At 42.8% G+C, this 25,670-nt stretch overlaps 1 long non-coding RNA gene across 1 annotated transcript; it reads left to right on the forward strand.

Annotated features, from left to right (window-relative positions):
- Positions 1-627: 627 nt before the first annotated feature.
- Positions 628-12,579, forward strand: LOC120093592 (uncharacterized). Its single transcript, XR_005486946.2, has 3 exons — positions 628-867; positions 1,331-1,443; positions 7,381-12,579. It is a non-coding gene; the product is annotated as an uncharacterized LOC120093592 (long non-coding RNA).
- The last annotated feature ends 13,091 nt before the right edge of the window (positions 12,580-25,670 follow it).

The following is a 25,670-nucleotide window of genomic DNA, read 5'->3' on the forward strand; positions in this document are numbered from 1 at the left end:
ACACACACACACACACACACACACACACACACATGCCAACTTCTAGGGCTGCTTGCTGGTTAACTTAGTTCACATATGTTTCACCAACAGCGCCTGGCAGGTGGTTACGCAATCTTGTACGAGCTGCTTGCAGCCACGGCTTTTCTATTATTTGATTCTCATCCAATCCTATAAATGAGGGAGAACATGCTATTCTCATTCTGTATTAAAGGAACAGATATTAAAAATTCAAGATCACTCTCCAAATTCACAGGCCCTGCCTGCTCAGTGTCAGAGCCCGTATCTTCTGGAAGATTATTCTTAAGAGCTTTTGGCATTTCAGTGTGGGACAGCAAGCCTTACTGGATCTCATATTCCTCACTAGAGGGATTCCTAAGGTTCTTTGCAGCATTTTCTTGTTGTTATTGTTGTTGTTGTTGTGGTGGTGGTGGTGGTTGTTCTGTCCCCCCTTTGGTCCCAAATACCATGAGGACTTTATGCTACTTCTCACACCTGGGAAAGCACCGATGTACAGCGTGTGAGACACCCCCAGAAGAAAGCCCGTGGAGGCCAGACAGCTAACAGCCATTCATTCTTTGTGAAACATTTCTGGAGCATACATTCACAGTATTGTTATCATCACGGCTTGTTATTTATTGAGTGCCATTCCTTTGGGTGGAACCGTGCAGAGCACACACCAGACAGGGCCTCCATCCAAGGAAATGGAACTCAGATGGTTGTGATTCATGAGATAATGATAAAGTCCCTCAGGTTGTGCAAGGGAGCTCCGAGATGACATCAGCCTTGGATGTCTCAGTGCGAAGAAGCTTCCATATGAGAGGAAGGGGATTATGGTGTCTGACACCAAAGGACCAACAATGCTTCTAGGTATGAGGTGCATCATTAAGGGCAGTAAGATAAAGAACGGGGAGGTGAAAGGTGGAGGGGAGAATGTCAGGGTCCCATCAGTCTTCAGGAGAGAGGATTGTGGGGAGAGCAAGTGATGCTGTCCAGAGCTGAGAACTGGTGGCTGCATCCCAGTGCCATGTGCTATTTGTCCCGGGACAGGCTGAGAGAACATAGCCTGCCTTGTTAAGGGAAGTGGTTCCACACGGCTGCTGAGTCTATCCTAGGAATGGAAAGTTATATCACATCTGTACTGGTTTTTTAAATCTCTGTTTGGTTTTGTTTGTTCAAGTTAATGAAAATGATGTGCTATTGTTATGTAGAGATGCCAGAAGAGAATTTCACCAGAGACTTCAAAAATGTCTTTGGGCTCGCGCCCATTTCGTGCGGTTTCACTTTCCCCCATTTTCTTTCCTCCTGCCCCTTTCACTCCTTCCCCCTGTAGCACTGCTCTCATGCAGCCGGATTAATCGCATGTGAAGGAAGGCTATTTGAAGACGATTCAGCCAAGGGGCAAGCCAGCGTCCAGAGATAAAGTGGCAGAGCTGGGATCTAAAGGTGAATGGACGGAACTGCAGAACCGTCTAATAGAGGCATAATTAATGAGTCTTCAAATTCACAGCTGGATCTGATGAATGGGGACGAATACACCCCCATCTGGGAATAATTAGCAGTAATTTATAAACTCCTCATAGAAAAGAAGGATGTCTTCACCTTTCTTAGCCAGTCCCCTGGGTACTACAGAGGATGCTTCGCCCTTGAGTCTTTCAGTATTTATTAAGTACTAGGCACTAGGGCTAAGGCACCAACACACACACACACACACACACACACACACACACACACACACACACACGTTTCTCTTCATGGAACTTGAACTTTTGGGGGAAAGGGTAAAGCAAGGTAAACACGGTATCTGTTCCAAGTAAATTAAACTCAGGGAGACAAGGATAGACTGGTGGAAGACATGTGCCATCCAGCACTCAAAGGATTTGGTTTAAACTGAACTACGTACAAGTGGGAGTTTCTTAGCTCCCTTGACTGCAAAGGGAAAGGTCTTACTAGATAAACGCAGATTAAATAGTCTACTAGGAATCTCTTTCTATTATTTTGGGCCATTCTTCTATTTTCCTCTGCTTTGAACTATTCTTTTTTTTTAAATATACTTTTATTAATCCTTTGCATAGTTCATACAATGGATTTTGATCATATATACCCATCCTCTAAGGTCTACTCCTGCCTATCTACCTCCAATCTCACCTTGTATCCTATTTATTTATTTGTTTGTATGTTTGCTTAATAATTCATCAAGCCCAATGTATGATACTCATATATATTCCTGCATGGGAGCTCATCAACCCGCCAGGAGCCACACCCTTAAAGAAAATTGACTTGCTTTTCCCACCAGAAGCCATCCACTGTCCACAGTTCCTCAGTCAGAAGTGGAGGCTCATGATCTCCTCACCATAATCTAGCATCAGTGATTAATGTGACCATTGTTCAGATGAAGTTCCTCCCAGAGCCCTAGGAAGGAGTGATATCACTGATAACATTCCTCGCTAATCACCAATCATGGGTTCTTTGTTTTACATGGGTTAAGGTTAGGTCATTGTTTCATAGGATGAGCCTCAGATGAAAGAAATGGCTTAGCTTTAGACTCTGTGCTTATAAAAACCATGTACTCTTAAATCCTCTAGTCATCCACAGCAGGTAAGAAACTTCAGGGAAACTTGGGCAAAATGCAGATAAAGTGGCCAGGTGAGAGGCAGCTGACCTTGCCTGCATTTTAGGTACAGACACTCACCGAGTGTGAGGTGGGTGAAATCAACTGTACTTAGGTTCTGTTTTAGTTTCCCTCTCTTTATGAGATTAATGGGAACACAGAACAGCCTTATGATGAGACACTGTTCCTGGGTAGACATGTGCAAACATGTAACACCTCAGACAGGGAACTGGTGACAGACCAAAGTATTCTACCAAAGTCCAACCAATGAGTTTTATTGGGTTTCCTTACAGGAGTATGGGTAAGGAAGCAGAAATGATTCAAAGACAGCTGCGTCATCAAAGCCCCGTCCTACATGAGTGACAGCTCACAAAAGCTGGGAACCTTGAACACACTGCACACCTGCAGGGAGCTCAATGGGCTGGCGGCAATTTGTAGGTCTCCACTTCTTTTGGGCAGCTAAACTCTGAAACTGACTCTAGGTGGTCTTTACTGCTCATATAATCTCGTGTGAGGGAGGGCACTGGTGAACCTGATCACTTTCAGGGACTTCCTGAAGCTATTTGAATTGTTTAGTCTTAAAGAGTTATCCTGCAGGATGGAATGTTTCAACATTGGTACACAACACATCCAGATCCATAGCCCACAGCCCACAGCCTGCCATTTCATAGGGTGTGTTTGTTTTACTTTGAAAGGCATCCTGAAAACATTGACTCTGAAGTAAATAGGTTGATTCCCTCATCCAAGCTTGAATATTGGCAGGCTCCATCTTGTCCCCAGAACTGCAGCTGCTGTGAGTCTATCTGAGCAGCAGCCAGGCCATGTCTAGAAGACAATGCTTCTGTCTGGTCCTTCCCAACCTGTGGCTCTTACGATCTCTTAGACCCCTCTTCCACAATATTCTATTAACTCTCTCTCTCTCTCTCTCTCTCTCTCTCTCTCTCTCTCTCTCTGTCTGTCTCTGTCTGTCTGTCTGTCTGTCTGTCTCTCTCTCTCTCTGTGTGTGTGTGTGTGTGTGTGTGTGTGTGTGTGTGTGTTTCTATGTTTGGGCAAAGTTAACTATCTCCCCCTGCAGGTTTATAGGACACCACCCGAAGAACAGTAGCAGTCAGGTACAGCACATTTCCAGCAATACTCTGGGAGGAGCATCTTCTTGCTAGATCGATTTTGGGGGGAAAAAAGGTCAATTATTGAAATAATTGTTTTTCTAGTCAAATTAGAGTGGCCTGGTTGGTGAGGCTTGAGCCAAGGACCAGTTCCCTGGAGCCCAGACAAATTTGGGTATATTCAAACCGTAAGACTGAAAGCCTGGGTGAGGCATTTTTCTAACGAACGAGAGGGTGTGGACGCTGGGTACAGAAAAGGAACAAAGCTTTGAAGATAGCTCAAACAGCCGGGATGAATGTCCCAATGGGCGTTTGTAAACCCAGGAGGATGCTGGGTTTCGGAGATGAAGATGCAGATTAAGAGACAAGCATCTATACTACTCAAGACCTACTCATTTGGGTACACCTAACTGCGGCAGACCTGAGCCCTTAATTAAGCCACTAGCATACCACAGAAGAAAAAAATATGCTTTGATGAATAGCTATCAGTTCTTAACACAGTGAGGAACTCATTTAGTAGGAAAATTCTTGGAGTTGCTCATGATGGAGGCAACAGCCCTGGGGATAACAAGACGAGGAGGTGGCTACTGAGGGGTCCTTGTGTTCGCATTCATGTTGCAAAGGTCCAGGAGAAAGGATGTGTGAACACCACAGGAGGGGCTGGACACTGGACGCCAGTGTGTTAACGCCGACACTTCACACTTTAAGACGGCGAGGAGAGAAGAGATAGATCACTGATACTGTTTATGTCATGCTACCATTTGCCCCAGCACAGTGTAATGGTGCCACTCTGCGATATGCTAGTTCCATAGGGCACAGTGCTTAATTCCAGATGGTAAAATATTGAAAGGAAAACAGCCCCATTCCTAGGAAGAACAGATGAGAAGTAACTTTCTTAAGTTCCAATGAAGGAGAAAAACAAACGAACAAGTAAACAGAAACATCTCTAAGAGCAAAATGATTGTAATAGTTTTCTTTTCTTTATTTTTTTATGAATAATTTTATTTGTTTACATTTCAAATGATATTCCCCTTCCTAGTTACCCCTCCAAAAGCCCCCTCCCATCCCCCTTCTCCCCGCCCCCTTTGCCTCTTTTGAAGGGTGTTTTTTTTTCTATTATAATAAAAAGTGATTATTTAGATTTCTTCAGAGCTTCACTTGAACCTTTAAGGAAATCAATGTTTTGTTTAGGTGGAAGAGGGGGACAGTTAATTGGGACAACTGGAGGATTTACTGAAACACTTGTCATTAAAATAGAAGTATATTTGAGAAGAATACAGTAGGGGATCATTTGCAGTTTGATTTTATACCTAATCTGATCCAAATGGAAAAAAAAAAAAAAAACGAGTTTTAAGAAGCCATGCTGGCTTGAAAGTGACTATGTTGTACGCCAAAGAACACGGATTCACTACCACATAACAAAGGCAAGCCCATAAATTACATGTAACTTGAGAGTTCTTTGAACTGTCTAGATATAATTTACAGAGGAAAACAGATCCACGCTCGGCTGGTCATAGGTTTTTGTGTGGTTATCAGTACAATTTCACAATGTGCTTTATGGTGAAAGGACATACCATGATTTGTCACTCTGATTATTCCTTGGCCTCGATGGAGACTTTTGTTTTCTCAAAAACAATCTAATCAGTTATTAAAAAAAAAAAAACCACCGAGGTCCTAATGTAATTCTGGGACTAAAAATAATTTTACACATCTGGATTCTTTTTCTCTCAACAAATTATTTCATCACAGAGCTTTATAAAAGAATGAGAGTAGCTTTCAAACATGGGGGCAGTGAACATACCTCCTGTCTTTATGATTGACAAATAAGGGTCAAGGGGCAATTGAGGAGTAATTATCTGGAGATAATTCGTTCATCCGTTCCTTATTTATAATCCACAGACCCTTACTGAACGCATGCTACATGTAGATATCATAAAGGTTGCTGCTAAATTTGTTTGTCCATTCAACTGTTACTCCCATAGATAGTTATTTGTTAAGCGTACCCCACAGTATTCTGAAACGTGATTTAGTGTTAGATTACATAACAGACAGGCCTAGTCTGGTCTGGAGGATCAGAAAGTCCTATTCAGACAAAAATCCTAAAAGATTAGTGGAAACAAAATGGACACAGGAGAACCTCAGACAGAGGGAGTAGCTGCATGTGCACAGGAGCAGAGGGAGAATCTGGAGCACGGGAGAACGAGAGAGAGCCCGAGAGAGAGTGGCGCTGACTCTGAGATTTACAGCTCCAGGCCCCCATTCTCTTGCGCTTCTAGTTGCTAATCTAATGTCTTCCTTCTAATGTCTCACTGACAGCTCTAATTCCCCAAGCACAAAATAAAGCTTTGTCTTCTCCTAAAATCCTGAGTTCCTTGCTCTACATTACTGGCCATGCAGCAGCCCCAGCAGCCCCAGCAGCCCCAGCAGCCCCAGCAGCCCCAGCAGCCCCAGCAGCCCCAGCAGCCCCAGCAGCCCCAGCAGCCCCAGCAGCCGCAGCAGTAGCACCACCACCACCATTTACTTAGCTACTCAGACTAACAGACTAAAAAACAATAGAACAAAATGTGAGGTGGGCTGGCGAGATGGCTCATTTTGTTAAAATCGTTGGCTGCTTTTGCTGAGAACCGGGGGTTCTACTTCCCAGCACCCACAAGATAGGTTACAGTGTTCTCTAAACTACAGCTCCAAGGTGGGAGTTTTATCATGGAGCCTTACGGGAAGAAGTATACTGTCGGGGAAGGCGTTGAGAATTCGTAGCCCCACACCACTTCCAGCTCACTCATTTCCGCTTCCTCCAAGTAGATGGGGTTGTGATCTTTCAGCTTCCTGTGCTGGCCTGCTGCTGCAGTCTCCACTGCAGTAAAGGACCCTCTGGCCTGTATGGCCAGCAGCTCTGCCTGCTGCAAGTTATCTGTGGTAGTGGCATTTCATCACGGCGATGGGGAAGCAACCAATGCAGCACCCCCGCCACTGCGCTCTCTCTCTCTCTCTCTCTCTCTCTCTCTCTCTCTCTCTCTCTCTCTCTCTCTCTCTCTCCTTCTCTCTCTCCTTCTCTCTCGCATCTCTTTTCTTTTCCTTCCGTGCATCTTCCTGATATTGTATTATATAATCCGTGTTCATTTGTCATATTGAGAATGTGCCTCATGTCCTTTTGCACATTTGCGTAATATCTAGAAAGTTTATGAACCATTGCAGATATTCAATAAAAATCAGCGGAACGAGTAAAGTCATCACGAAGTAAAGGAGGAGAGACATAAGGCTGGGGATTAGCTTTAAAAATGTGTGGGGTTTTGTAGTCCATCTGAAGGAGTTTGGATGTGGCTGTGTCCTATAGTTAGATTCCCCCAACGCTCCTGTGTTAAAAGTTTGTCACGAGTTTGCCACGGTTGGGAGGTTGAGGCATCCTTACACAGTGGGGTCTAACGTGAGGAAGTTAGGTCAAGGGGCAGGCTCTTGAAGGGACCTGGACTGATGCCCCAGACACTTCCTTTCTTCTATCCCAGCTGTCAGGAAGTAAGCAAGCAGCTTCTTGAATTCCTGCTGGGATATGCTTACTCAGATCCCACAGTGCCAGGCTACCAAACCTTGGACTGAAAATGCAGTGCCAAAGCTGTCAAAACAAACCTTACTGCTTCTAAGTGAATTGTTTCTGGCATTTTATTACAGGAACAGAAGGCTGACTCAAATGGTTCCTCCCTAGAAGACTTGAGAAGAATTTGGATGGCATTAAGAGGGAGCCGAAATAAATTTGGTTTCTTTTTCCAGATTTTCCGATAAAATGTGAGGTAGAATGTTTTCTTGACCTCAGAAAGTTAAGTCTACTGGGCTTTCTGGTGATGGAGTTTAACTGTTTGGGTAACTACTTAAAATTTCACTTGCGAAATTAAGAATGATTCTTCCTTTTGAACCAGATACTGTATAATTTTTAATTTATGGAAAAGATAAATGGTACCTGACTTTTTAGGATAAAATATTATTTTCAAACAGTTTAATTTCTATCGCTGCCAACATATATACTTTTTTTAAAAAAAGATTTATTCATTTATTATATATAAGTACACTGTAGCTGTCTTCAGATACAGCAGAAGAGGGCATCGGATCTCTTTACAGATGGTTGTGAGCCACCATGTGGTTGCTGGGAATTGAACTCAGGACCTCTGGAAGAGTAGTCGGGTGCTCTTAACCACTGAGCCATCTCTCCAGCCCCCATATATACTTTTTTATGCTTTTATATATTAAGCCTTTAAACGCTTAGTTTATTTCTGTTCCTATAAAGATTGGGATTCAAATAGAGTGTCTGTTATAGCATAGAGGATTAAAGGCAACTGGAGTTTAAAAAAATGAGCTGAGTCAAAGCTTGGCATAACATTTCTAATTGTATTCTATGTACCACTAATGTTTCTAAAGACATTGAACAGTGTTCTATGTAAATGAAATTCTATTGCCAGGGCAAGCCTCAAAAGGAGAGAACAAATGAAATATTGGATTTCAAGAGCCCCTGATCTGTTAGAGGGCATTGTGAATCCCAAGAGAGACAATGAATGCAGCTTCTCCTGTTTCCTTTTTTATAAAGGGCCTGTTTTGTAGAACATGTCTTAGGAATCGTGGATGACTTAGGGCATGAGCAAACAGCAACTCACAGGACACTGGCAGGCTTCACGGCTGTGGTCCTCATGGTGCTTAGGGGGACTCCTGTGTTAGGCTTGACGCTCTGCCGCCAACTAGTCTGTTGTAAGTGAAACTGGATGGAAGTGTGGGGCAAGCACAGCGCAGAGGATTCTTGCTGAGCCGTACGACGTACGGGGGCGGGGGGTGTTCAGGCCAACGTGTGTACTCCCCATCGGACTGGGATTCTCTGCAGCCGTACGTATTCAAGCAGACAGACAGACTGCTATAAAATACAAGATGGAAGCTGAGGCTGGACCTAGATCCACATTGGAGGCATCTACAAAGGCGTCAGCAGCAGGAGATGGGCTCTGCTGGGGACAGGCAGCCTCAGGTCTCGGGGGTGAAACCTAAGTTTGCCAGTCGTTTTTGTGGCCAGCTTATCCTATTGGCACCTTTTAGCTCTGGATCTTGGGCCTGTGATTTCTGAAGCTCAAGAAATAAACTCACTGAGTAAATTATTACCAAATACATGTGGATACAGGGCTTGGGATGTAGCTTTGCGGTAGAGCGCTTGTCTGGGTCGGTGAGACCCTGGGTTTTTCCCAGAAACACACACACACACACACACACACACACACACACACACACTCTCTCTCTCTCTCTCTCTCTCTCTCTCTCTCTCTCTCTCTCTCTCTCTCTCTTCAGAATAGTCCGGTGAAACATTGTAGGAAATTATTATAGTTCTTCAGACTTTAGACTCTCTAGTTATAATTGCATGATTACAAAGCAAATAATATGTTAATATCAGCTTAGAAACAGAAACTTAATTTCAAGATTACCAGTCTTTGGAAAACAGTACCATTTTTGTATATTGCTTGGAATTCATTAAATTATGATGAGAAAGAAAAATCTTTTAAATGTCTTGTCATTGAAGACACTGGTCGACTCCAAAGAGACATTTTGAATTACATTCACATTGCGAGTTCCTTTTTCAGTTCGTTGAAGACTGAGCCAGTTAGAAGTGTTAGAGAAAGCAGGACACCATTGTGGTACACACTGGCATTCATAACTAAACATAGATGTCCACAAACACATGCAGAAGAAAAAGCAAGTCTCCCTAGAAAATTGATCGTGCATGTAATTACCTGTGGATTAAAATTTATTGTTTGGAATTATTGAATCTGAAACTTGCCTCAGTATTACCACTATTTAGGAGAAACAAGGCAATTTCAGTCAATCAGGGCATCTCACTAACAAAATACTGATTTTTGCTATATGTTGTATAAAACTATTATGCTATGTTTTAGCTTTAGGTTGCTACTCAGTTTACCCTTATAAAACAATTCACAAAGGCCAAAGGTAGGATTTTGTATTTTTGTGTTTGTGTGTGCATTTAACAGAACTTTGTACCGTCTCTTTGAAAATAGCATGGCACCCCAGTTTCACTCATGCAGGTAAACATGTAACACATACTACCACAATAAACATTTAGGGTCAAATATTTCAATAAATGGCAACCAATTCAGGCTTCTCTGAGAAAAGCCAGACTGGAAAAGAGTAGGCAAACTCTGAAAAGAGCAAATCCAGCTAATTCTAATTCCAGGAGTCTCTTTAATTTTGGGGGGTTGGGGAAGCTATAAGTATTTTTCGTCTTGTTTCTTTTAAAATTATTTAGGCTGATGAATCTCAGAGACAGTTGACGAACGGCGGAGTGCAGAGTTGCCATGCTCCACAGAGATCCATCCCAGTGCAGGCTTATAAAACGGTTTTCTGGCTTTCCACTCTTCTAACCCATGAGACATATATTAGTTTCAGTAGAATAAAATCGTTAAGGATATATATATATATATGTGTGTATATATATATATATATCAAGTTCTGCGTTACTATAACTGAAATAACAGCTTTAAAACTCAGTGTCTCCTACATCTGAATTTTACAAGCACCCACCACCACCACCACCACCACCACCACCACCAAAATAAATACAAAAACGATGTGTGTGTGTGTGCATGCTGTTGCTTTAAGAATGAGCCAACAGGTAAGAACAATGCCTGCTCTTCCAGAGGATCCCAGTTCAATTTTCAGTACTTACATGGTGGCTCACAGACAGCTGTAACTGCAGTTCCAAGGAGTATGGTGTCCTCTTCCGGCTTCTTTGGGTACCAGACAAGCACACAGTGCACAGACATGCAGGCAAAACACCCATACATATTTAAAATATAAATAAATACATTTTTAAAAAGGATGGAGATATTGGGCTCCTCTCAGTATCAAACTGGACCATTACCTTGAGGGAATAAATTTGTTTCTGTGTTTACAGGCATTATTAGGATTATAACTCCCCAATTTTTTTTATTTAGGTGACTTTTAGAAATGTGGAAACATTCCTTTCCATTACAGCTGTTTCCCTTAATGTCTCCAGCCCTAGAGGAATATTTATCTCGTGTTTGAGCTATAACACTCTTACTTTGTGGAATTAAATGGCGGCTCCCCTCAGAGAAAGCATTCGCTGTCTTTCCACCATTCATCCCCTTCCTTTTCCACAGAGGGACTACATCCTCATGTGATCCTTCCAGTGGGTACGGTTTTCAACTCGGTCATGCTAGGAAAGTGCCCACCACCCTGACAAACTTGCGATGACTTGCTGGATTTCAGTTAACTAATATAAAAAGAGTCCTTGGCCGGTGAAAATGTCCTTGGTGTCATTGTTGCAAGTAGATAAATGCCAGCTTGAATCTGCATGCAAAAGGCAAAGGATTAATGCAACATCCCTTAGTTTCTTCCAGAGGAAAATGGAACTCAGAGCGGAATTTTACAAAATCCAATTTGTTAGTGGGAAGACAATGGCTACATCAGGCCATTATTTCAACCTTTCCTGGCACTTAAATATGACTTCTGCCCATTGAATGATTCTGCTTCTCTGTCCGTTCAGTGCTTTCTTGAGCTCAGTGAGCTGTGGTTCCCAAGGAGAGCTTTTTCAGTCTTCATCTGCTTTGGTTGTTTTGTTTGAGATTTCGTTGAACTAACAGAGTATTGATTTATTTTCCTTTTTCCTTAAACTTAGACCGTGAAACCTAAATTATGCAAATGGCCTCAGGTTCCCAGGAAAAAAGGCACGCTGCCTTCAGCACGTGGGGGGTTTCAGCCATTCAGATGTGTGAATGCTCTGAAAGTCTCATCGCTTTCCATCCCCAGCCTGATCTGAACTGATCTGCAGCTCCTGACATCCCGGTCAAGTTCTAGAGTCTGGAAGCCAGAATACTATGGACAGATTGCTGTGTCTTTTTTTTTTTTTCCCCGGAGCTGGGGACCGAACCCAGGGCCTTGCGCTTCCTAGGTAAGCGCTCTACCACTGAGCTAAATCCCCAGCCCCGCTGTGTCTTTTCATAGTCCGAATGAAGGCTTTTCTTTTCCAATAGCATTTCTTTTCATTTACTTCCCCCAGTCTAGCAAATGACCCAAATGTCTATGAAAAACCAGCAAGCAAGCAGCAAACCCTACAGAAGGCAAGGCGTTTCCTTTCACCTCCCACATGGCATGCCTTAACATTCCTGTTTTCACCCAGGCACCAAACCTGCCTGGCCCACCTCTCTCCGTCACTGTAGGGTCACAAACTCCCATGACCGTTCTCATCTCTCATCTAGGATCTCACCTTAGCTTACTTAATGGTCCCGGGCTTTTCCTGTTACCTCTTATTATTCATGCTCCAAAAACCAGCCATTATGACTCTCTTCAAATGTTAAGTCAGACCCTGTGATATTTTACGTACAGTCCTGTACAATTTTACATACAAGGCCTAGCTGTCTGACAGCCCTTTCGACTCTATCCTTAGATCCTTATAGTTTGGTCCTCCTGGCTATATCCCATTTTTTTTGAAGATGCTAAGTCTATTTTTGCCTTTGCCTTAACTCAGCTGATATCTGTGTGGTTAGAGGAGTGTGCACATCCCTCCGTTTCTCACCCATTTAAGTTCGACTATAGCGTTATGCCAATGACTTTCACACGAACGTACATCCCATTCTACCAGAAAACAGCTTGGCAGAAGTAAAGAAGCGTCCCTTAGACCTAACCGCACTGTGGAAGGATTCACACTGAGCCAAATTTGCCATCACACTTCAGCTTTTTGAAATCTTTCTCAGTTCTTCAGAAACCGCCATGCTCTTCTTGGAGTATTCTGGTCAGCAAGAGAGGAAGGTTCTGGAAGCTGAGTACTACTCCCCACCCAATGACTGAATAAAATAGTGGTTTAAGGGACTGGCAATTTGTGTCTGGTATGGGTTTCTACTGGGACAAAGTCCTTTTCAGAAAACGTTGTTTTAGGGAGCAGAAGCTTTATTGGGTTCTGCCTGTTGTCTGGCAGCCCTCCCTGCAAAGCCTGCTTTCTCCTGTCTTTCTCAGGTGCTATTTTGGAAGAGGACTTTGACAGACCTAACTCTACCCTAAAAACACTTCTCGGGAGCCTCCTCTGATAAAGGCATTCTGGACATGGACTCAAGAGACACCAGAGAGACAGAGAAGAAGAACATAAAGTTAGGGTCCAGTCAGAGACAGATGTCAGAGAATATGTAGAAAGGAATATGCAAGAGAAATAATGCTCACTAAGGGAAGGAAAGAGAGGATATGGGGAGACTAGGGAGTCCATTTACAGATTAGGTATTTAGGATTGCTTCCGCTGAGTAATGTGTGCTTGCAGTCTGGAGGACAAAGCAGGAACTTGGCAAAGATTTGAGACAGACTTACCAAAGGAAGAGAAGATTCCAGCATGCATCCTGAAGAGAGAGATGAGTTTAACATGCCCAAGAGGCAGAGATAACCAGTGAGTTTGAGTGGCTCCTGAGTGAGTGCCAGGTTCTCACCAACATTATTCCAATCACACTTAGGCCACCATGTGAGACTGCATCAGCCAGCGTCCCAGCAGGAAAGAGGACAGCTATTTGTAAAGGCATGAGCGCTGTTAAATTAAGCCAGAAGTGAAGTGACCCAGGACTAGGAATATGGGGAGCCGGTCTGATCCCCTTTGCCCATCACCCCACATCCCCAGTCTGTTAGCTAAACCTGGGACAGACTTGCAGGACAGGAGAGAAGCTACCATGCAGATGAACTGCCTAGGAGGGATAAACTAGCTACTAACTTGATTCACAAGGAAGCAAGGAAGCAAACGGCCCCAACCTCCCTCACTTTCTGTATCAATTTCTTTTTCTTTTTAAAGACAAAAAATACAATTTTATTGGTGACAAAATCATTTATAACTCAACATGTCAAAAGCATTCCCTTATCAAACCATCATTCCCATTCTTCTTATTTTTTTAATTTGCTTGTTTTTCACTTTACATCCCACACAGATCCTTCCTCTACTCCCCCCTCCTCTTTTCCTCTAAGGAGGGGGAGATTCCCCCCTCCTCCCATCATTCCCCCTAACCCATCAAGTCACTGCAGGAAGAGGCACATCCTCCCTCACTGAGGCCAGAAAAGGCAGCCCAGTTAAGGGAACAGGATCCACAGGCAGCCAACAGATTCAGGGACAGACCCAGCTCCAGTTTTGGGGGATCCTCATGGATAGGAAACCACAATCTGTTCCCTACATATGTGCAAGGGTTGGGGTAGAGTTAGGCCTAGCCCGTGCTCTATCTTTGGTTGGTGGCTCAGTCTTTGAGAGTCTCCAGGGTCCACTTTAGTTGACTCTGTTGGTCTTCCTGTAGAGTTCTTGCCCTCTTCGGGTCCCTCAATCCTTTCCCCAACTCTTCCATAAGACTCTCTGAGCTTCATCAGAGCTCACCCATGGCTGTGGGTCTCTGCATCTGTCTGAGTCAGCTGCTGGGTGGAGCCTCTCAGAGGACAGCTTTGCTAGGCTCCTGTCTGCAAGCACCACAGAGTATCTATCATTAGTAGTGTCAGATGCTGGTGTTTGCCTAGGAGATGGGTGTCAGTTTGGGGTAGTCGCTGGTTGGTCATTCTCTCAGTCTCAGCTCTTTGTCCCAGCACATCTTGTAGATAGGACACATTTTTGGTCAAAGGTTTTGTGAATGGGTTGCTGTCCTTATTCCTCCTGGGAGTCCTGCCTGGCTAGAGTCACCCTCATAGTCATATTCCCCCATCAAACCCCACACTGCCACAGCCCACCCCACCCCTGCCTCCCAGGTCTCTGGCACATCCTAGAGAGGCACACCCACTTACCCACCACTGGTTTCTATTCTCTCTTCCCTGATCCAGCTTGGGACCTGCCCCAACAATGCCTTTCCAGTCAGGTCTGCCTGGGGTACAGACTGCAGAGGTGAGCTGCAGGCCTATGGTCCCCTGACCTCCATTGTCTGGATCTGGGCTAACCCTTTGGTCCTGAGGAGTCTTGAGGGACCCTGACAGCATCCTGCTTTTCCTAGAGGCCTGTAGGAGGCCCAAGAACAACTAGCTTAGAACACTGCCCCACTAATACCTTGCCAGTGAGGTCTGCCTGAGGCACAGCCAGCATAGTCTGGGGTTCTCTAACCTCCATTGTCAGGCCTAAGGCTCTTCCTGCCTTCCTGAGGAGACCTGCTAGCATCAGGATCATCCAGCCAAAATCAGGGATAAGCGGATGCCAAAGGACAGTGTAAGAACACTATTAACAAAAGCCAGGGCAACATGGTACCCCAGGAGTCCAGCTATCCTGTTACAACCAGCCCTGGATATCCTAACAAAGTCGAAAACCAAGAAAATGATCTTAAATCCAGTCTTATGTAGGTGATAGAGGTCTTTAAAGAGGAAATGGATAAATCCCTTAAAGAAATACAGGAAAATACATTCAAATATGTAGAGGTCTTTAAAGAAGGAACAAATTAAATAAAAAAACCCACAGGAAAAATAAAATCAAACAGGTAAAGGGTATGAATAAAATGGTCCAAGAACAGAAAATGAAAATAGAATCAAAAAAGAAACACAAACTGAGGCAATCCTGGAGATGGAAAACCTAGGTAAGAGCAAAGGAACTACATTCGCAAGCATCACCAACAGAAGACAGGAGACGGAAGAGAGAACCACAGCATAGAAGATACAATGGAAGAAATCGAAACATGGGTCAAAGAAAATGGAAAATCTAAAAAGTTCATTGCACAAAATATCCAGGAAATTTGGGACACTATGAAAAGGCCAAACCTAAAAATAATAGGAAAAGGATGAGGAGGAGGAGGAGGAGGAGAGGAGGAGAGGAGGAGAAGAGGAGAGGAGGAGAGGAGGAGAGGAGGAGAGGAGGAGAGGAGGAGAAGAGGAGAGGAGGAGAGGAGGAGAGGAGGAGAGGAGGAGAGGAGGAGAGGAGGAGGAGGGGAGAAGGAGGAAGAGGAAAAAGAAGAGAGGAGGGAAAGGAAGAGGAGGAAGAAGAGAAGGATAATGATGAAGATATTATTTCTAGGTCAAAGGCCCAGAAAACATCAATTTCTTACCACCACTGCCTCATTGTTGAAATACAGCCTCAAAAAAAGCTAGGCAGAAAATGTTGGAGAACAGATCTGGAGAGGCAAAGAAACTGTGTCCAGATCTGCTGCCCTCTCCTCTTTACAGGGCAAGGTACTTTAACTGATGCTAAGATGCATTTTCCCTTCGGTTTAGCATCTCCGAAAGATATGTACTTTATAATCAATATATATAGCAGAAGTTTTTTTATTATTTCACAATGTTACTTAAAACAATATGTTTTAAATAATAATTAATGGGACCTTATATTGCCTAATATGCTCATCAAACAAGCATCTAGGGCATGTACAAGCTTGGGGAAGTACCAGAAACAAAACTGGCAAAAGTGTGCTTTCTTTCCTCCCTTGCCCCCTTCTCCCTCCTCCTCCCCCCTCCCCCTCTGTTCCTTTATAACTGATGGTTGAATCTGGCTTTTACATTGTACTACAGCTGTCTGTCTCTATTGTGCTTGTGGTCTGCAGACACTGATGCTATCAGACACAAAGGAGAGGTAGCTGGTTAGTCAAGACCGGCTTCTTACCTGGGCTTCATGCTCTCTCTTGACTGTTCAAAGAGATTAAGTACTATTTTCTACAGTTGGCCACATGGAATTTGAATGCTTAAATTTGTAAATTTCCTCTGAGAAATATGTGACTCTATTCTTTTTCTCTATTATCTATCTATCTGTCTGTCTGCCTGTCTATTTATTATCTATCATCTATCTCCATCTATTTATTGATCTATCATATTTTCCGGTACAAACACATCTATTTATCTTTCTATTCTCTCTCTCTCTCTCTCTCTCTCTCTCTCTCTCTCTCTCTCTCTCTCTCTCTCTCTCTCTGTCTCTGTCTCTCTCCTTTATTAAATGTAAAGCTCCAGTTCTTTATGACCTGGATGTGTGTGTTCTTAGTTATCTACAGGATACAATTTGAAAAGCCAGAGTAGAAGGCTCAGCCATTAGCAGTATCTAGTTTAATACTTTAACTTTTAGAATTATCAGAGAATATTATCGGTGTTAATTGAGGTCAATTTACCAACCATCATTTGCTTTGAAACCTCTAATGACTAAATTACATATTATAGGAAACTGTAATTCCTGGGCTTTCAGTGCACATTTTTCTCATGCTGCCTTGTCATCTCAGCTCTGTTGTCATGTCCCATGTCTTATGTGCTAACTGCCTGTCCTGAACACACAGGGACTGAAATGCAGTCACATTCCTGTTCTTCCCTATCTCTGCTTCTATTCTGCCCAATGACAGACACTTCATTTCCCCCCAATCGTGTTCAATTGACTGTGACTTGGAGGGTAATCCCTCTAGAAAGGGAAAAACCAGAATATTCTTTCCCTAATTGTATAAAAGAGCTCATGTCATGGGATGCTGTCCTCTGAAGAGACAAAAAAATTGAATTATAATCCAAGGAGTTCCCATTAACCTCATTTATGAATCTGTGATTCTCCAGTTTTCTCCCTTTTGCTTCTTTCAGCCATAATGACATCATTTTTGGGATCTCTTGAGAAATCCTGCCTCATGCTTCCCATGTGTGCACCACAAGTTTTACTCTGCATTGAACACTTGCCCAGTGATTTCTTCTACTACCCAACAATCACATATGTCTTTTAGACAGGATTCTAAGCGTTGGAATGCTAACTGTATTATACATCATCTTAAATTTTAGTGTGGGTTGCCTGGCCTTTAAGTCTGTGAATATTGCATAAGGACACACACATGTATACACACACACACACACACACACACACACACACACACACACGACTAATATATTCTTATCTGGTGGTAAAATCAAGCAGAGTAAAGGCTGAATGACAGGGCTGAGAGAGCCAGCCATTGAGACACTTCTTGTTAACATAGCCTAGGATCATGCACAAGAGCAAGTGCCTTGAAAAGTAGCTTAGGTTTCTGATAAAATCAGAGTTTTAGGGGGTCTTAAAATGATACAATCTTCTGTTCATTATCTGGATCAACCTGAATTGCAGCGTGCCCAGTTCCTGTCATTCCCAACATGTATACTGAGAGTTTAAGTAAAACAAAACACTGTAGTTCCATTCATGATAGCCCTTCGTTTGGACCAAGGCAGAGGAGAGCTGAAGGGCAAAAGAGGCCTCCTCCATCAGACCTCTTTCAGTGGGTCACCCAAGTTAGGAGGTCTTTTTCTCTGACCCCTCTGGCTGTGTCCTCTCCATGTCTGAGCAGTCAAGTAAATATGCCTCTCAGAGCTAGTGGCCCTCAGCCTTTCTAGACTAAGACAAGGCAGACCTCAACACTGCCTGACAACAATGTCCCCAAACAGTATCTATGTGTAAGTGTAGATATAAACTACTTGTCTTCCTAAAGATGGCCTATGTCAACATGCACTGTTCTAGGGTCAAATTTGCGCCAAAGTGGCGGCTTTTAGGGCTTCGTTAGAGATGACCACATATACTATTATGATATTGCCCACACATGGTACCAAAAATAAATAACTAAGCAAATAAATAAATAAGGTGAAGTAAGGTAACCAAGGGTAGAGACTGGGTTCCAGAACAGAACTTTGAGAAATCTAAGAATTCTAAATTTGAACTTTACCTTCGAGGTTATTTTGAAGGATTGATTGATTGATTGATTGATTGATTGCCGGAGTAGAAGAAAGAAAGAAGGAAGGAAGAAAAATGAGGAAGGATGAAAGGAAGGGAGAGAGAAGATGTATATTTCATTGAATATCAATTCATCACCTGTTAAATATTTGATATAGGCTATTTGAACCCCAATTTGTGGATGCCAATAGGTAGACCTAAGTGACCCACTTCACAGGATAGTAGCTTTAGTGTAGCACGCTTGCTACAAAGCATTTACCATGTTCCCTTCACTGTCATTACGATCCCCTTAATGACCTTTGAACAAACTCAGACAAAACACTGGAATCTGTGTCACACTCATACAGAGCTTCATGACACTTCATGCTCAGCAGTGTCCTGCGTTTTCTAAGAGGGCTCACAGAGGTGCATGGGAGACAGTGATGCCTGAGGGACCACTGTCCTGCACTCTGTCCCTCAAGCTACTGTGATTCTGTCTAGTGTTCAGAGAATCGCTTGGCTCAGAAAACACTCAAATGCTCAAATCCTCAAATGCCTGCCTACCTATTGGTCTCACACTTGCTGATGCTGCGGCAGCTGTAAATGCTACTGTGAAGACCCATCTGAGGGGCCATTTTTATGCAGCTGTTTGCACTAGTTAGGTTTAGATGGAAATCAAGGTCTCCTGGATTTTGTCATGGATAGGAACCTGTGAATGTTGTTTTCAATGTGGGTCTCTGGCATAGATTACTGAGTTATGGCCCAGTTAAAGCTTTTTCCTTAGGAATGGTTGCTATACAACATATTTAATCCCTTCAGGGAGGTTTGGGGTGGGCTGAAATTGACTGAAGGTTAAGATCTAAAGGGATGTGTTCTTTTTCTCTTTGACAGTAAATTCTAAAGTTTCTTTTCTTTCTCTCATCAAGTACAGAATTGAGTGAGTAAATATACCAGACATTATCCTTTGTGGTTCTTCTGAGCAAAGAGAACTTCCTTCCAAACTTTACAAAGTAGCAGGAGATGGGGGGTGGGGTAACAGGGATTTAATTTGAGAACATTTGATTCCTTCATTTTTATTCATTTTTAAAGAATACCGTTGGGCTAAACCCCGAAGCCTGAATTCTTCCCAGGAGGCCCAAAGTGCCCAAGGACACAGGTGAGAATTTCACCCAAACACCCACGCCAGTTTAGGATACCCACACAGTCCAGCTGAGAGGAGACCTACCCCCACCCCCTTCAGCTCTTCCTACTCAACTGGGCCAGATCAGCTGGCCAGCAGATTCTTGCCCAAACACTGCAGCCTGCATGCTTCCCAGGAGGTCCACAGAAAACAAGGGCACAGGAGGTCTGCAGTAACCAGGGGCACAGGAGGCCTGCTCTAACCAGAGCCACAGGAGGTCCATCTTAACTAAGACAACACTGCCTGCCTCCAAGGAAACCAGCCCTAACTCAGGTCACAGAGCTCTATCTGCCTCCAAGGAAACAGGTTTCAGTCAGAGACATCTAGGCCAGTTAACACCAGAGAGAACCAGATGGCCAGAGGCCAGTGTAAGATCATAAATGACAGAACCCAATGCAATTTGGCACCATTAGAACCCAGTTATCCCATCACAGCAAGCCCTGGCTAGCCTAACGTGCATGAAAAGCAAGATAATGACCTAAAAACCTCATCTCATGAAGATGATAGCAGCCCTTAAGGAGGATATGAAGAAGCCCCTTGAAGAAATACAGGAAAACACAGGCAAACAGGTAGAAGCCCTTAAAGAAGAAACAAATAAATCCTTTGAAGAAATACAGGAAAACACAATCAAGCAAGTGAACAAATTGAACAAAACAGTCCAAGAACTGAAAATGGAAATAGAAAGAAAAAGTTAGCCACTGGGGTAAGTGGAGATTTAGTAGCTGTTGATGATGTTGTGACTATTAGGACATTACTGTCATTTATCTTTAATAATACCTTATTATTATGACTGTGCTGGTAAAATGCTTTCTTTTATACAGATTTGATTCTATAGTGGGATAGTTTGTATCAGATATGTTCAAGGGATAATTATCTACCAGGCTTTACCTATCAAAACCGAGTATGCCCAGAATGAACTCCAAATTGAAAAAAATTGCATAACTTTGATATTGAACCAAACACAACCCAAGTCTCAGTTCTCATCTTCCTGATCAGTAGAATGGACCTAAGAAAATGTTATAGTACCAGCCTTTGATAATGTAAGACATACTTAAGTATATCTCTATTGCCTTCCATTAAAAATGGAAATAGAAACAATAAAGAAAACACAAAGGGAGGCAACCCTGGAGAGACAACTTAGGAAAAAGATCAGGAGCTACAGACTCAAGCATCACAAGAGAGTACAAGAGATAGAAGAGAGAATCTCAGGTGCAGAAGATGTAGGGAGCCGTATTGGATTTGGGCCTGGCCGCTTTGTGACTGTATAGCTCAAGGTGGCTACGTGACTCTGGGCTGTATGGCCACAGATGCTCACCCCTAAGGTGGCTGCTGTAAGATTATGAGATTGTTGGACAAAAGCCTCTTCCAGGAAGATTCCGGGAGCAATCACAGGATGTTTCAGCCTGAGCAAACACTGGATGTCCCTGAGCAGATTCCTGAGAAGGGTTTGACCTTTTCAAAGAACATGTCCCCAGAAGACTGTTGCCTCTTTGTTTAAGGAGGATATCTTGCAGTTTAGTGATTCACCTTACATCCTTGGGCACTTCCCAATACTCCCCCACCCTAAGCTTCAATTCCTGCCTCAGAGCTTTAAATGCTGTACATTCCTCTCAATAAACGAGACCTTGACAACATAACCTTGCTTGGTCTCCTTCTTTTCTCCCCCACTTGACCCTCAGGTAGCACCTCTTCGGAACCCTGAATAACTAGACCTGCTGGACGGGTCAAGAAGATACCATAGAAGACATTGACAGGGGTTGGGGATTTAGTTCAGTGGTAGAGCACTTGCCTAGCAAGCACAAGGCCCTGGGTTCGGTCCCCAGCTCCGAAAAAAAGAATAAAAAAAAAAAGAAGAAGACATTTACACATTGGTCAAAGAAAATACAAAGTGTGAAAAGCCTCTAACCCAAAATATCCAGGAAATTCAGGACACAAAGAAAAGATCAAACCTAAGAGTAATAGGAATAGAAGAGGGTGAAGAATCACAGCTCAAAGGGTCAGAAAACATCTTCAACAAAATCATGGAAGAAAACTTCCCTAACCTAAAGAAAGAGATGCCCATAAATGTACAAGAAGCATACAGAACACCAAATATATTAAACCAGGAAAAAAAATCTTGTCACATAATAATCAAAACACTAAATGGACAGAACAAAGAAAGGACACTAAATGCTATTAGGGGAAAGGCCAAGTAACATATAAAGGCAGACATGTCACAATCACACCAGACTTCTCAAGGGAGACTATAAAAGCCAGATGATTTTGGACAAATGTCATCTAGTTACTCATTAGTACATATTGGAGACAGACAAGCAGGACCACACACTTATAAGAATGGTTTTGTTGGTTTATAAATCTCTGTGGAAATGGTCTCGGTTACATTCCACTTTTTAGCTTTGGTTGTAAGTAAATAGTAGTCCTCAAAAGTATGTTTCAAATAATGACTTAATACTAATTTAAAATATTGCAATGTTAAATTACTCGTAGAAGTTAAGTTAAATATGTTTTGATAGCCTTAAAATTGACACAAGTTTCCCAGGCCTTTTTCTTATTCACGTGTTAATACAATTTTGTAAGCCCCGTGATTTGTGGCTTTTGACAAAGTCTTTCTGCAAAGGATAATAAGTTAATTAAAGGCATCAAGAAGTCTATTGCTTACAAATCTTTATAATCCTGAATTGTCATTCAAAGAAACTGCAATCCAAGAAAAAGTCCAAAATTCAACCACGGAGAAAGGAAACGTTCAGCCGGACCAGTGCTGGTCAAAGCAATTGCGGGTCCAGAGTGAGGAACCTGTGTTTGTTTCCGCATGGGAACAATTTGAGGCTTTTCTTCCCTTGAGAGTGGATGCGTATTAAGGATGGGGCAAGAGTAAAATCCCTTTGTGTTTGAAGGCAAATTCAGCCAGCAAATAGCAGCTGGAAGCATTAACCAGGTGAAGGAAGCTTGCAACTTGGGAGGTAATGACCACATGATCTCTGCTGTTAGGAACCAGGCGCCAGATGAGTAAGGGTGGTATACATGATTTGCAGCCACTTGTTCATATAATAAGTAACAGGAAGACACTTTAATCCCCCGGATTTTATTATATTTGTTAAAATTAAGGGAGATTTTAACAAAAACATTAAGTGAAATGAGATACTTCCCAAACTTAAACAAATGTAATTATTGCCTTTCAACAGAAGACAATTATATTTTCTCCAAGATGTATGTATGAATGTATGTATGTAATATGTATTTAAATGTGTGTATTTTGTGTGACTTATATATGTGCACAGTGTAAATGCACTGCCTATCAAAACCAGAAGAGGGTATCCCTTCCCCCGTGGAGGGAGTTACAGATAAGCCACCATTTGGGTATTGGGAGTTGAACTCTGACCTCAGTAAAGGCAACACGTATTCTTACCCTCTGAGCCCATCTTTCCAGCTCCCAGAAGATAATTCTTAATGAACTCTATGAGTACTTTCCTTTCATAACTACAGTCTGCCTGCTTCTAAAAGTATTTATGCCAACTAACTCTGGTTCAAAGAGAAACAGAAAACAAGCCAAAAGAATTTTGCATTGTGTGTGCAACCTACTGGGTCTACCAGGAACTGTTTGAAATCTTTGGTTTTTCTTAAATGAGAAAAGAAAATGATTTAATAGCAATCTAGAAGTAATCAATAACTAACACTGAAAACAGTATTTTTTAAAATCTAGTTTATTATAGCTCAGTGAGCAATCACCCCTTTTTGCTCATGAAAGTGGTTTTTCATACTTCATTTTAAGCTTTTGACTTCGCGACCCTCTGTCACACTAACTCCTTTTAGCGCATTGGTTTAATGTGCTATATATTGTAATGCTAAACACTGGTCCCCAAGGTCTGGTTGCCCCTCGAGGAAGAGATCTTTGGGGGATGAAGAGACCCTTATGTACACCAAGTGATGCTATGTAACCTTGCCCCCAAGTTATCTGTGATTGGTCAATAAAGATGCCTACGGCCTTTAGCTGGGCAGAAGAGAGAGAGAGAGATGGGGTTCCGGTTCCTGAGCTTAGGGTCTGAGGCAGAGACCAGAAGGGAACTGAGAGAGAAGAAAGAATAGCCATGGGGTAGACGGATTGTGAGCGCATGGCCACGACGGCTGCCAGTTGGAGTAGGAGCAGCTCAGGTGCAACTTGGCAAGTGATACCTCGGGATTTTGACAGGGAGGTAGACAAAATAGCATGGAGGGTTAATATCTGCCCAGTTATAGTGCTTTAAGGCTTATTAAAAATATACAGGACTTGTGTCTTTTATTTGGGAACCAAATGACCTAATTTGGGGTAGAAATGCCCAAATAATGCTTACCACAGCAGCTCCTAAGTTATCTTTGCTTATATTCCTTCCCCGACACACTGCTATGTGGCATTCTCACAGTTCCAGCAGCGAGGAAGGCTGCCGTTCTGTTCTTTTGTAAAGCGGTGCAACAAGAGGACTCTTATCTATGAGCAGCGTGGTTCAGAGCATGCGAGCCTCCTCTAGGTGTCTTGGTTCCCACCCACTAGTTGATTAAAAAGTTATCCCCGCAAACGTTTAGACCAATGGCTCTTAAAACACGGTCCTGAGAACAACCGCGTCTTTGTTAACATGGGAGCCCGTTCAAATGCCATAGTCTTGGAATCTATCCCTGACTTAATCAAGTCGTCTGCAAGCCGGTCAGCAGTTATACCAATGAAGCTTCCGGGTAGCCCTAGGTAGTACTAGGGCCCCCGATTAGAAAGACCCTATGTCATGGATGGGTGTCGTGGGAATATGTAATATTTTATCTAGAACACTGCAACTCACACTTCAGAATCTCCACAGCCGTAACAGCTGAAGAAAACACTACAAAGGACAAACTTTTGGGCATATTCTTACTTTTTGTTTTCCCTTCAGGAATCTGAAGTTCACTAACATGAGACAAGAATCTCGAACACTCAGAAGATTGTATAAAATCACATCGCACTCTTTATTCTCTACTGTTAATGTTTTATCCTATTGCCGTAATTCTTGTATATTTTCACTCTTTAGGGGAAAGTGCTTTCCTGTTTCCAAACATGTTTAGATGATACAGGTGATCGTATTTTTCTTCCCCTTCAAGAATTTATTCCTGAGCCTGGGAGTTCTAGAGAATTCCCAGAGTGATCTCTAACACGGAGGACTCAAGTGCAGAGCAAAGAGCTTCCTAAAATTCACCCGCATTCCTTTGGCTGTCAGTGTGGAGGCCGCAGCTTCCCACAGTCTCCCTGCTCAACGTGTGTCTCAGAACTTCCTGATTTGGGCATCTTTCAATTAAAGTTTACTTTTGTACTTGGAGGCTTCAAAAGTTCTCATAGTTCTTCAAGTTTGAAGAATATATGAAGTTTGCTTATTGACATTGACTTTTTGGTTCTTTTTTTTTTTTTTCGGAGCTGGGGTTGACATTGACTTTTAATGATGCTATAGTAAACCGCAATGCTCAGTTTTATTCTCTTTAATTTTAATTCTAGAAACTTTCCGTACTTGTTATTTTTGTTCCCCTTCCTGATTTATGTTACATATTCCCTTCGGAAATCAGTGTTGAGTTCCCATTAAGTGTTGTGTTATTTTTTCCATGCCGGACATCTTCCCTCATGCTATTGTCTCTTTTCTTGCTTCTGGTATATTTCTGGAATCTGTGCATGGCTTCACTAGTGCGGTTCCCTGTAGTAATTCATTGCTTCGATTGCCCTGCTAAAGGCCAGGATAGTCCTAGAATTCGACTCTGTGCATTCTTGCCATTTCCTTGTCAGCATGCTAAGGGGCCCAGGATTCCCCACTTAAGCTTTTCTGTAATTGTTTTTCCCCCTCCGCTCTATTATTAGAATGGTAGCATTGTGTAACTTCATACATCCGAGATGTTTGAGCTAGAACAAGGTTTGAAGAGCACCATAAAGGTGGGTCAACATTGACCAGGTTAACCTGAGTTAAAAATGAGGAGCAAAAACAAGATTTGAGAGACAGCAGGAAGCTGCAAAACCAGAGTCAGAGGTTAAGGCAACGCAAAGAACAATGGTGGGAAGCCCAGAGCTGAGTGAAACCCAGGGACTGAAAGCAGAAAGCAGGGCAAATGCTTTTGGGATAGAAGAAACGGTTGAAGTATACTAGGTCATTTAGATTCCAGGATAAAGCAGATCCAGCAGGAATCTTG

This window comes from Rattus norvegicus, chromosome 7 (genome assembly GCF_036323735.1).
Source record: "Rattus norvegicus strain BN/NHsdMcwi chromosome 7, GRCr8, whole genome shotgun sequence".
Classification (NCBI taxonomy): domain Eukaryota; kingdom Metazoa; phylum Chordata; class Mammalia; order Rodentia; family Muridae; genus Rattus; species Rattus norvegicus.